We start from the raw sequence: 13141 nt of genomic DNA, 5'->3' as shown, positions 1-13141 counted from the left end.
AAGTTCCATTTCAGAAGGCGGTCCTGGTGAGACTTCATTCTGACATCTGCAAATCACATTCACAGGGAAAATGTGACTCACTCGAGTAACTGTGTTAAGTTTTCATGGATATTGTTCAGGGAGTAGGTGTTGTCTTTAGGCCAAATCGCTTGAAATCATCATGACATCAGCCCCTTTACTGAAAGACCAGCAGTGCCCCATAGGAAGCAGGGGAAAGGTGGGGGCTGGGATGCAAGGTTTACTCTAAGAAAAATCGCTTTCCTAGCCCTCCTGAAGTATTAGCAATAAGGTAGTCAACAAACTCAACAGAGCACCCAGAGTACAGGAGGAGAGCAGTGAAGGGTAACCAACCAGGTCTGCTGCTGCTGCTGCTGCTAAGTCTCTTCAGTCGTGTCTGACTCTGAGTGACCCCAGAGACGGCAGCCCACCAGGCTCCGCCGTCCCTGGGATTCTCCAGGCAAGAACACTGGAGTGGGTTGCCATTTCCTTCTCCAATGCAGGAAAGTGAAAAGTGAAAGGGAAGTCGCTCAGTCATGTCTAACTCTTAGCGACTGCATGGACTGCAGCCTACCAGGCTCCTCCATCCATGGGATTTTCCAGCCAAGAGTACTGGAGTGGGATGCCATTGCCTTCTCCAACCAACCAGGTCTGGGACCCCCATAAATATCCCAGTACAAACTGAAAGAGCTAAGGTGACTCAGCTGCCACGAATGAGGAGAGACAAAAAGCCTGGTTGAAAACCCCATGGATGAGGAGCATATGAAATTCTCACTCCTCACACCCTTTTGTGGCTACACCTGACATCACTAAGTGGTCATCACGTTGTCTGCAGGTGACCCTGGATGCAACTTCAGAATCCTTTGCCACTCAGCTTACACAGCTGCTAGCCAATCAACCCAGGATGTTAATTGCTATGACGGTTTCAGTTACCAAATCAATGCATGATGTTACTTGGTCAGACACTCAGATCACATCTTCCTCCTTCTCATCTTCATCATCAGTGTCACCTCTGTACCTGTCATCATAAAGCAGATGAGAATAGGCTCCTGAGGGGCCTACAGGCAAACAGGGACCAGCTTCCACCTCCTCTAGTGCAGGCTTCCTTAAGGCAGCTCAGTAGGCTGTGATAAGTGAAAGGGAAAGTTGCTCAGTCGTGTCTGATTCTTTGCGACCCCATGGACTATACAGTCCACGGAATTCTCCAGGCCAGAATACTGGAGTGGGTAGCTGTTCCCTTCTCCAGGGGTTCCTCCCGTCTCCCACATTACAGGCAGATTCTGAGCCACAAGGGAAGTGATAATACCGTTGTCAAAGCTGGTGGGCCAGAGACAAGGCCACCTGCCCTCCTAAAGTAGATTCATGAGCATCTCTTTCCACTGCAGCCAGATGAATACTTCTACCCTAGGCTCACGCCAAGGCATCTCCAGTATACAAGCTGGAAAAGAATATGTTGTGAAGGTGTAAGTGGAGGGCAGATGTAAGACAAAATGAAACTTTTTAAAAACGTGCATGGCAAAAACCACCACAATATTGTAAAGTAATTAGCCTCCAATTAAGTAATTTTAAAAAATAAATCCCATTTAAATAAATAAAAACATTACTTTTAAAGGAACAGAATAAAAACCCTAACTTGCAAGTCATCACTTTCAATTACCCTCTAATTCAGTGCTGGAGAGAAATAATGTACCCAATCAAATTAGAGAAACCAAAGTGCCCTGGGCTTCCTAGATGGCACTAGTGGTAAAGAACATGCCTGCCAATGTAGGAGATGTAAGAGATGCAGGTTTGATCCCTGGGTCGGGAAAATCCCCTGGAGGAAAGCATGACAACCCACTCCAGTATTCTTGCCTGGAGAATCCCATGGACAGAGGAGCCTGGTGGGCTACAGTCCATGGGGTTGCACAGTCAGACAACAACCGAAGTGACTTAGCATGCATGCATGCAAGTGGCCTGGATCCTTCAGGAAACACAGACTCCTGTATGGAAATGAATGGACTCACCACTGAGCCCTGCAGCACTCCCCACTGGACGGCCAGGCTAACAAGGAGCTGAGGCATCAGGAGAGCCCACTACATGTGCTGTGGGTGTGTGTTCACACAGTTTGGTCCAGCGTGAATCTGAGGGGACGGGGACAGGCTCTGATTCATTCACACTTGTCATCACCCTTGGTCTCAGCAACCTCTGTGAGAAACAAAGATTCCCAGGGCATTGAGTCACTAAGACCAGAAAAATCAGAGAACAGAAGGTACCCCATTTTAAGACTGACCAAAAAGCAGGCTGTGAGGACACGCCCACTGAATCGCCAATGTCCTGCCCCTAGAATCTGAAAGGTGGATGTGAAGAGGGGTTGGGAGACCTCAGCGTGCTCAACAGCTGCCCAGTGGGGTCAACGTGGACCTCAAACTTTGGAATCCTAGGCCAAAAGGCACTAGACCCCCAACTCCAGCTTCATCTGGTCTCTATACTCTAGCTGTGATAGAAATCAAGGCTGGGGGTGTGATAAGAAAGGAACTGAAATGTTTTAGATGTAGAGAAGAGGAATAGGATACAGATGGGAGGAAGAGGCTGATGAGAAGGGAGTAGAAATGTCATTAATGTCTCCTCATTCCAGAACAAAGGGAGTGCGGCTCTTTAATTAGCTCTTTTACTCCCCAAACCAGTCAACGCATCTCAACTCAGCCTGGGCCTGTGCTTTCCCAGAATAAGTCCACTATATGCTGAGGGAAGGGAAGGGAAGGGAAGGGATGGGACAAGACGGGAAGGGAAGTCGTGTCGGACTCTTTGCGACCCCATGGACTGTTGCCTACCAGGCTCCTCCGTCCCTGGGATTCTCCAGGCAGGAATACTGGAGTGGGTTGCCATTTCCTTCTCCAGGAGATCTTCCCAACCCAGGGATCAAACCCAGGTCTCCCGTATTGCAGGCAGACGCTTTACCCTCTGAGCCACCAGGGAAAGGGAGGGTCAAATGACCAACTTGCCCAGGTTGGCTGGGACTTTCCTGATTTTAGCATAGTAAGTCCTGTGTCCTGGGAAACCCCTCAGACTTGGGCAAACAAAACAACCGGTCACTCTGCCAGAAGGGAAAGAGAGAGGGAGGGAGGAAGCCAAGGAAGAGGGAGGAAGGAATGAATTAAAGGAGGTCCAGTGGGCCTGGCATGGGAGAAGCCCACCTTCTCAGTGAGGTGGTGGCAGCTGAGTAACCGGGGAGCTGCTGAGGACTGGGGAACATTGCATGAGCTCATCCCTATAAAGGAGAAAAGAGACAATGGGCCAGCCATGATCCAGTCATAATGGAATTCTGAAAACAGACTTCTTATATTCCTTCAGGGAGCATCTGTTGAGCACCTGCCCTTTGGCAGATTCTGTGCTGGATGTTGAGAATAGGGAAGAAGTAAGGACAGGCCCTGCCTTCCGGGAGCCAGAGGAGGCAAGGCACGCTGAGGGAACCTGCCGTGTGCGTCCTGCTTCATCCCCTGGGTGGAACCCTGCACACACCCCAGTGTCTGCTGGGGTGGCAGACACCCCGTCTACCTTGGGGATCCTAGCGAACAGCATCACCACCTCCGAGAGAGAACTTCACTGTGCATTCCCTTGTCTGTAAAACCCACAGTGTAAGAGGGCTGTGGGCTGGTTGGTTTTAAGCAGCATGTAGGCCTTCTTAGGTGCTTCCCTGGTAGCTCAGCTAGTAAAGAATCCACCTGGAATGCAGGAGACCTGGGTTCGATCCCTGGGTTGGGAAGATCTCCAGTATTCTTGCCTGGGAAAGCCCATGGCCAGAGGAGCCTTGCAGGCTACAGTCCATGGGGTCACAAAGAATTGGATACGACTGAGCAGCTAAGCACAGCATAGCACAGCCCTTCTCAGAGGGCTGTTAAGAGGATCACCAGGCCCCTCATGTAAATTAAACTTGATATCATGGCCAGATGGACATGAGGCTGCCAGGACCTGCCAGGGGCCAGCACGGGAAGAAGGATGCAAGGTTTTCATTGAGCTCAGGGCAGATGGAGCTAATCCCCAGGTTTCAGTACCACCTGCTCCATCCCCAGCCCTCTGGGGCCCGTGGCCAGGCAACTATCTCCTTGCCCAGAGACGTGGCACAGCCGGGCCCGTGTCACCACACAGCACCCTGCCCTCTTTCTGCTTTACTCCTGATCTTCTGTTCTCAGACCCAAGTCATGGCCCAACAGGGCTGCTGTGGTGACTTTCTATCAAGGCCCAAGAATAGAGACTTGGAAAATGATGAGTGCAGCTGACCATCTACCTCTTGGTTGGTCTCCAACCTGTCCTGAGAGTCAACCTCCACATATCTGGTACTGTATCTATTTGGATCTTAGTAACAGAGAGTTCCAGAAAAGCATCTATTTCTGCTTTATTGACCATGCCAAAGCCTTTGACTGTGTGGATCACAATAAACTCAGGAGAATTCTGAAAGACATGGGAATACCAGACCACCTGATCTGCCTCTTGAGAAATTTGTATGCAGGTCAGGAAGAAACAGTTAGAACTAGACATGGAACAACAGACTGGTTCCAAATAGGAAAAGGAGTTCGTGAAGGCTGTATATCGTCACCCTGTTTATTTAACTTATATGCAGAGTACATCATGAGAAACGCTGGACTGGAAGAAACACAAGCTGGAATCAAGATTGCTGGGAGAAATATCAATAACCTCAGATATGCAGATGACACCACCCTTATGGCAGAAAGTGAAGAGGAACTAAAGAGCCTCTTGATGAAAGTGAAAGTGCAGAGTGAAAAAGTTGGCTTAAAGCTCAACATTCAGAAAATGAAGATCATGGCATCCGGTCCCACCACTTCATGGGAAATAGATGGGGAAACAGTGGAAACAGTGTCAGATTTTATTTTTCTGGGCTCCAAAATCACTACAGATGGTGACTGCAGCCATGAAATTAAAAGACGCTTACTCCTTGGAAGGAAAAGTTATGACCAACCTAGATAGCATATTCAAAAGCAGAGACATTACTTTGCCAACAAAGGTTCGTCTGGTCAAGGCTATGGTTTTTCCTGTGGTCATTTATGGATGTGAGAGTTGGACTGTGAAGAAGGCTGAGCACCAAAGAATTGATGCTTTTGAACTGTGGTGTTGGAGAAGACTCTTGAGAGTCCCTTGGACTGCAAGGAGATCCAACCAGTCCATTCTGAAGGAGATCAGTCCTGGGATTTCTTTGGAAGGAATGATGCTAAAGCTGAAATTCCAGTACTTTGGCCACTTCATGTGAAGAGTTGACTCATTGGAAAAGACCTGATGCTGGGAGGGATTGGGGGCAAGAGGAGAAGGGGACGACAGAGGAGGAGATGGCTGGATGGCATCACTGACTCAATGGACATGAGTCTGAGTGAACTCTGGGAGTTGGTGATAGACAGGGAGGCCTGGCGTGCTTCGATTCACGGGGTCGAAAAGAGTAGGACACGACTGAGCAACTGAACTGAACTGAACAGATGACTGATTTCCTCCTTAAACTCCTGCCCCACCCAATCCCCTACAGGGCATTCAGAGAGTGGATTGGTTTATAGAAAGAGAAATATCATCTCTCTGAGTTGTTTCAGATCTCAGAAACATTGTAGGAAGCACTTTGTTTTTACAGATCATAGGGAAACCAACATGGAATAACTCTCAGAATTAAGATAAAAATCACCAAGCTTATAAATGATTTCTTTCTCCTTTTATCTGTTTATAGAATTTCTCCTCCCTTCCCTCCCTTGTTTCTGGCCAGAAGCTGGGGTTTTCTGCCTTCTGGGAATTCACATGTAATTAGTTTATTACTATTCTAAAAGCAAAGCAAAGACTTGGAATTCAGCTCCTTAACAAGCAGGGTCATACATAGATAAAGCTCTACCTCAATTTCCTGCCCATTGCATCTCATATTAACAAAGTATTTAAACACAGTATACTCAGCAAAGAGGGAGTAACTGGGAGGGCCCAAGGGGAAAGAGGAAGGAGTAATTAGAAAGCCTTTACAGAGGAAGTGACCTTTTAGTTGAGATTTGAAAGATGAATAGGACTGTTGTTGTTCAATTGCTAAGTCGAGTCCAACTCTGCAACAGCGTGGACTGCAGCCGGCCAGGCTCCCTTGTCCTCCACTATCTCCTGGAGTCTGCGCAGATTCATGTCCATTGAGTTGGTGATGCTATCTGACCATCTCATCCTCCGCCACCCACTTCTCCTCGAGTGTACCAGTAGTTAAACTTGAACACAAATTCCCAGCAATCCATGAGAAAGAGAGTCAAAAGCATGAAAAGGCAAGTTTATAGCAGAGACCTCACTTTCAGGATTAAAACAGGGTTCTAGGCTGGGGCACCTCCATCCACAGACTCTCCGGCTTGCAGTTGGTGTTCACTCCAGACTGCTGCCCCTTCAGAAAGAAAGTGAACTAACATTAAGTAAAAAGCTTTTCTCAATTAAGGGTTAAGACAGAAAGATGTTGGCTGTGTTCACACATAACTAGAAACTTCCACTAACCCAAATGCCCCATTCCCCAAGCCGGCTGGCTAACAGAGGTTTGGCGGCCTCTCTCTGTTTTGCTTTCTTCCTCCTGTTGGCTCCAAGGCCCTTCCTCTGGGTGCCTGTGCTCCCATCTCTGCAGCAGCACCTTCTTCCCTTCCTCTCTCCTCTCCGCCCTCTCACTTGTCAGTGCCTGACTCAGCGGAGATGTGTGGGATCGGGCAGAGAGTGAATCAGTGAGTTGAGACTCAGAAGGAGATGCACCGTCCATTTACTCCTCACTTGCTAGCATGCCCCGAGTGCCTCCCCAACTAACCGCTTTGGGTGAACCTATTTTTGTAGGTGAGGCCATAATCCTAGACTCCAGACTTGAGGATAAGAAGGCAAGGCTCATGGGATGGACAGTCAGAGAGATTTATGGTTCTGAGGGAGGAGATTGGAATTTTGACAAGACACAGCTGGCTGAGGGAGTGAGCTGGAAGATTCCACCCTGGGGTGAAGAAGAAGAGGAGGGGGGGGGTGTCTTTAAATAGCAGGTGGCTTCACTGTTTCTATAAATGAAAACAGTTTTCACTGAACACTGATTATGAAAACGGTCTTTTATTAGATAGCTGCCTCAACCCAAAGGACGGCCCTGGAGGTGCTGGCTGGGGAACGTTCCCTGCAGCTCATAAACATGGTTGACTGCACCTCAGCTTGCCCCAGGAGCATTTCTTATTTCTTTCCTCTCAAGGACTCTGCAGGGGCCAGGAAGCAGAGACCCATGGGGGTAGAAGGACAGTATTAGGCCAGGGCTTGGCTTCAAACACTACCGGATTTCATTATTCTTGCCATTTGTGTACATATCTGAGAGTCATTCATCCATGCGTTCTGCCTTGGGGCCTGGGGGAGGGCAGGGAGGAGGGCTCTGGGAAGGGCAGAGCTTGTGAAGATCCCAGCAAGTCTTCTCTCCATACGGCAGAGCTGAATGTAATTGGTCTCCCCTTTCTTTAATTAACTGCAAAAGCCCTTCTGAAATGACCGAGGTGGCAGGAGACTGAGGAGCACGTCCCCTCTGAGTAAATCACTTGCCCTCCAGCCTCCTTGCTTGGAGGAAGCTGACCCCAAGGTCTCGTGGCAGGCTGGAGGAGCCCACTTTACTCACCAACTTCTCCAGTAAGCATGGCTGCCCAAGTGGTTGAGAAAGCAGACAGGCATGAATCCAGACCTTACCGCCAAGTCCCCACGCTGAGCTTGGGGGTCGCTGGTATTTCCCAAGAAGGAGTGAATAATAACAGCTGACATTTATTGAACACATACTATGCGCCAGGCACAGTGCGAGACATTTTATATCCATGAGCTCATTTCATTCCAACAACTCCATGAGGTAAGTTCTATGTTCAGAGGAAGCTGCCAAGAAGAGAGGAAAAGAACTTGCTCACACAGACACAGCTGGTTACTGACAGAGCCAGGATTCCAACCCGGGTTGGTCAGAAGTCTAACACTCTTAACTACCCCCTACACTGTCTCTCTTCATGCCAGATTGGAAAGGGCATGCCACCCTCAAACCAGCCACTTTGGCAAATTAACTATTTCGAGGTAAAGGCACTTGAAAAACTACAAGAAGGACACTCTGACTGTCCTTTTTCTTAAAAGCAGGAGATGAAATTTCCACATGAAAGATGTCTTCCTCATAGAAAACAAACTTATGGTTACCAAAGGGGAAAAGATGGGGAGGGATAAATTAGGAACTTAGGCTCAACATATATACACTACTATTCATTGGAAGGACTGATGCTGAAGCTGAAACTCCAGTACTTTGGCCACCTGATGTAAAGAGCCAACTCATTGGAAAAGACCCTGATACTGGGAAAGATTGAAGGCAGGAGGAGAAGGGGACGACAGAGGATGAGATGGTTGGATGGCATCACCGATTCAATGGACATGAGTTTGAGCAAGCTCTGAGAGATGGTGAAGGACAGGGAAGCCTGGCCTGCTGCAGTCCATGGGGTCACAAAGAGTTGGACACAACTGAGCGACTGAACAACAACAATATATAAAATAGATAACCCACAAGGACCTATTGTACAGCACAGAAACTCTGCTCAACATTTTGTAATAAAGTATAAGGGAAAAGAATCTGAAACATATATCTGAATCACTTGGCTCCATACCTGAGACTAACATTCTGTTGTAAATCAACTACATTTCAATAACATTTAAAAAATAATAATAATAAAGAAAGATGTCTTCCCTACACCAGAAGGAAGTAACATTCATGTCACCAAGGATAAGCTGGGATGGAGTGAATTCTACGCAAGAAGATCTTGATAAAAAATTCTTATCTTCCATTCGCCTCCCCACATACCTTACATAGTTTCACTTTATAACTGCTTCTCTTTTTTCAACCTAATGTAAAAGCAAGTAGGTTTCACCTTCTTGGGTCTTCATTTCCTTATGAGGGCTCCCATGTCACATAAAATTCGTGTTAAATAAATGTGTATGTTGTTCTCCTGTTGATCTGCCTTATGTCCATTTAGTTCATAGGCCCAGTTGAAAAGAACCCTAAGAGGGTAAAGGCCAAAGTCTGCCTGCCCTACAGCTGATGCCTTCCAAATTCACCCTGTTCTCCCGCCCTCACTTTATCTATGCATCTGCCTTCCCAGGCTTTCCTATGGACAGGTGGCACTGCAGTGGGGATTCTGTGTAAACAGCAGATTTCCTTGGGCAGGTTTGCTTATTATGGGACTTTCTGCTGAGATATATCAGGGATATTACCACTGTGAAAAATGCAAGCAGAAGGTGTGTGCAATCCATGTGCTAGGTGGCAAAAACGGGATGTGAGAGGTTACCTGGTTGAAGCACCCTGTTTAGAAACCTGCGAGGACAAGGTGGCCATAAGTTAGGTCATGACCCTATCTAACTTAACTCTCTCCAAGAGAGAGCCTGTGTCTAGAGGCACATCATTCAAGAATGTCTCACAGAATGAAGGCCTCTCTCAAACGTACATGTTGTAAAACCATTTCAGCCAAGTGAGGAAAACTGATTTCTCAGCATGGAAAGAGAGTTTTGACAGAAGCCCTGGAAAAAACACCAGGTCTTTCTTGGACACCTAGTCAAATAAATTAACTTGGAGGCTCAGCTGCACTCCCCAAGCAAAGAGTGTGCAGCTTTGAAAACCATTCTTCTTCCCCCCAGAGGGATGGTAAGCAAACAGACACCCAAACATTCCAGGAGCAGGCCTCGAAGGCCTCCTGCGCTGTGTCCATTCCCCAGGGAGAGCAGCAGGCAGCTCATTCACTTCCCAGATGGTGGGCTTTGGAAGACAGGGGCTGGCTACTTCCCAAGTCCTTTCTTGATTGCCTGACTTTGGCTTGGGGACCAGGGTGGAGGCTGCTGCTCTGAGAAATGCATTTGCTGTTCGGTTGCAAAACATCTCCAAGTGATTGATGAACCAGCCCCAGGGAAGAAGAAATAAGTCACCAGCACCTGAAATACAGCCACCTCTAGAAGAAAATATTTCACCCTTTCAGGAAGCCCCAAGACACATGGACATTAATCAGAAGAGAATGAAAGAGGATCAGATTCCACTGCAATAGTACGGACCGAGGGTGTGCAAACAGAAGAGCCATGGTCCTCGTAAGGAGATGAATAAACCGTGACCTTTGCTTTCCCCTTAGGCTAAATGTCCCTAGTACTTGATCCAGTCCCCCTCTGCAGGCATAGCTCTTTCTTGCGACAGATGCTGTCGCAGGTGGAAAGGTCGCAGACACTGCTGGCTCAGGGCACGCTGCTGGCTTGAGACAGCTGAGTCCAGAGCCAGCCCCTCAGGGAAGCCACTAGCCTTGTTCAGGCCAGATCACCAAACTCTGCGTCCCCATTTTGTGACCTTGTGATGACAAGGTCACCTCTCTGGGCCTTTGATTCTTTTTGTATAAAAGGTGGGGATCAGGGCTTCCCTGGTGATTCAGTGGTAAAGAATCCACATGCCAGCACAGGTGACAAGGGTTCGATCCCTGATTCAGGAAGGTCCCGCGTGCCCTGCCTGGAGCAACTAAGCTCCTGTGCCACAACTATGGAGTCTGTGCCCTAGAGCCTGGGAACTGCAACTGCTGAAGTCTGTGTTCCCCAGAGCCACCGCAGTGAGAAGCCCCTGCCTCTCATTGAGAAACCACTGCAATTAGAGTAGCCCCTGCTCACTGCAACTAAAGAAAAGCCTGTGAAGCAACAAAGACCCAGAACAACCAAAAGTAAATAAATAAAATTTTTTTTTAAAAAGCTAGGGATCAGACTAGACATGTATTGCCACACCTCTATAGACTAAATACTACAAGACACTCAATAATGCATAAAACAATTTCAAATAGACCTTCTTCAAGTTTGGGGTCCCGAGATGATGACGAGTTTTGTCATTCACATTCCAGCTCTGTCACCTACTAGTTCTGTGACCTTGAACAAGTTGCTAATCTGCTAAGCCTTAGTCTTCTCATCCCTACCATAGGAATTTTAACAACACCTACTTCACAGAGTGATTATAAGGAGTGATGCATGTATAGCACTTCATAATGAAGAGTTGGATAAGCACTCTAGTGGGTGACGAGGACTTGAGTTTCAGCGGTTCAATCCTTCCCCCTCATTCGACTGCATCCTTCTGTAGCTCCAAAGAAGCATGGAGAGACCTCAGGGGATCAGCCCGAAAACCACTGGATGGACAGATGAGTGTTTCCCAGACTTTCTGAGATCAGAGTCTCCAGAGGTCTGACCAGACACCCAGGGGACCAAACTGCAGGCGATATGTGCAAGTCCCCAGGCTCCGTGCTTCAGCTGCACACAGGCTTCTGCTTACCTTCAAGGTCTCTAGGGGGACACTGGGGATAAGGCAATGGCACCCCACTCCAGTACTCTTGCCTGGAAAATCCCATGGATGGAGGAGCCTGGTGGGCTGCAGTCCATGGGGTCGTGAAGAGTCGGACACGATTGAACGACTTCACTTTCACTTTTCACTTTCATGCCTTGGAGAAGGAAATGGCAACCCACTCCAGTGTTCTTGCCTGGAGAATCCCAGGGACGGGGGAGCCTGGTGGGCTGCTGTCTATGGGGTCGCACAGACACACACATGACTGAAGTGACTTAGCAGCAGCAGCAGCAGGGGGACACTGGAGGAGGACCCCGAGAGACCTTTCAGCTCTACTAGGCCAGGATCCCACCTCTTCCTCGGCCTCGATCAGGGTCAGGAGCCCCACTCAGATAATGTCTCTGGGTTCAAGGCCACTCCTCCCAGGCTGGTGCGGAATGGCCTGTGCCCAGGTCTGAGGTGCCTGCTGGAACAGCTGGGCTTGCCCTCTCGCTGACCTCCAGGACTCTGGCCTCTCACTCGAAACCCATGGCCCTTGCCCATCCACTCAGCCTCAGCTGACTTTCCTGGCCCTCACATGTGCTTGCCCAGAACCAAGGTCTCCTCTTGACCTCCCCTTGGCCTGCCCTGCTCTGTTATTGCCAGCATCCTGGTGGGACAATTTCATGGGTGGAATCAGAAAGTGTTAGAGTAAGAAATCTCAAGAGATGCTATTTTCTGCCTAATCTGTTTTCTCCCCATGGGTCAATTTGGCTGCACTTTTATTTTGAAATAAAAGAACCTAGAAACAAATGAACAAACACCTTATTATTGAGAACCATCTGCAGAAAATCCCACGGAGCAGCTCCAAGGTCAAAGCTTATCTGTTCTGCTTCATACACAAAACAGCCAGCAAGCAGGCAAGATGGGAAACTATAAGAAATCTGGGTAAAAGCAAGCATCTTCTTTTCAACTGAATGTAAGAGTCCAAGTTCTCTCTGTAACCCAAATCTTGAAACTAAGAACATTTATGTTTCTCCCAGAAATAACAATGATCCTATTGAGTTGGCCAGGGTGATCAGGGAAAATCCACAGCAGCCCTGGGGCTCATGCTTGGCTCTTTCCTTCTCTTTGATCCCAGATTCTTATTTTTTCAAAAAGTGCCATCTGTTCTTTCTGCAACTTTCACGTTGAAGGAAAACAATTTCAATTCTTGAAATTGTATATCTTCTGTCTTTCCTCCAGCCTGGCTCCCTCTTTCAGCATAGGTGAAGGTAAGGGAGGGCATTAAAATTGAGCTTCTATCAGTACTGTGTGTGACCAACTCCCACTAGCAAGGATGAGCCCTGTGATGCCAGGCTGAGCAGTGTTCTGTGTAGACAGTACCGTAGCCTTTGCTCTGTGTGATGACGGAAACGTTCTGCATCTGCACTGCTCTCTAGAGTGGCCACCAGTCACGTCTGGCTTATGAGGTCTTGAAATGTGGCTAGTGCAACTGAGGAACTGAATTTTTTTAAACTTATTTCACTTAAAAGTGGATTTAAATCTAAAGCTAAATATTTAGATATGTGACACAGTTTAGGGGATTCATTGTGTGTGTGTGTGTGTTAAGGGAGTCTTTAGGAGAGGTCAGTGGTGCTAGGCTGCCTTTTACCCTGTCTTCCTCTCTTGATCTTCTCTTGCTCCACAGTCCTCCCAGGCACCACCATCAACTGCCCCCTGAAATATAGATGACTTGGAGGTGCATTTATTAGGTTGTTACTGAGTGATAATGGACTCCTCTGCAGGCTGGGAGAAAGCAGGTTATATAGTTACAAACAGAAACATGGAAGTCTAAAATTAATCATAAAATGTGATCCCAGCTCT

The sequence above is a fragment of the Bos taurus genome, chromosome 10, assembly GCF_002263795.3.
Source record: "Bos taurus isolate L1 Dominette 01449 registration number 42190680 breed Hereford chromosome 10, ARS-UCD2.0, whole genome shotgun sequence".
NCBI lineage: Eukaryota > Metazoa > Chordata > Mammalia > Artiodactyla > Bovidae > Bos > Bos taurus.
The sequence above is the reverse complement of the archived record's forward strand: the minus strand, read 5'-3'. Positions refer to the sequence as shown.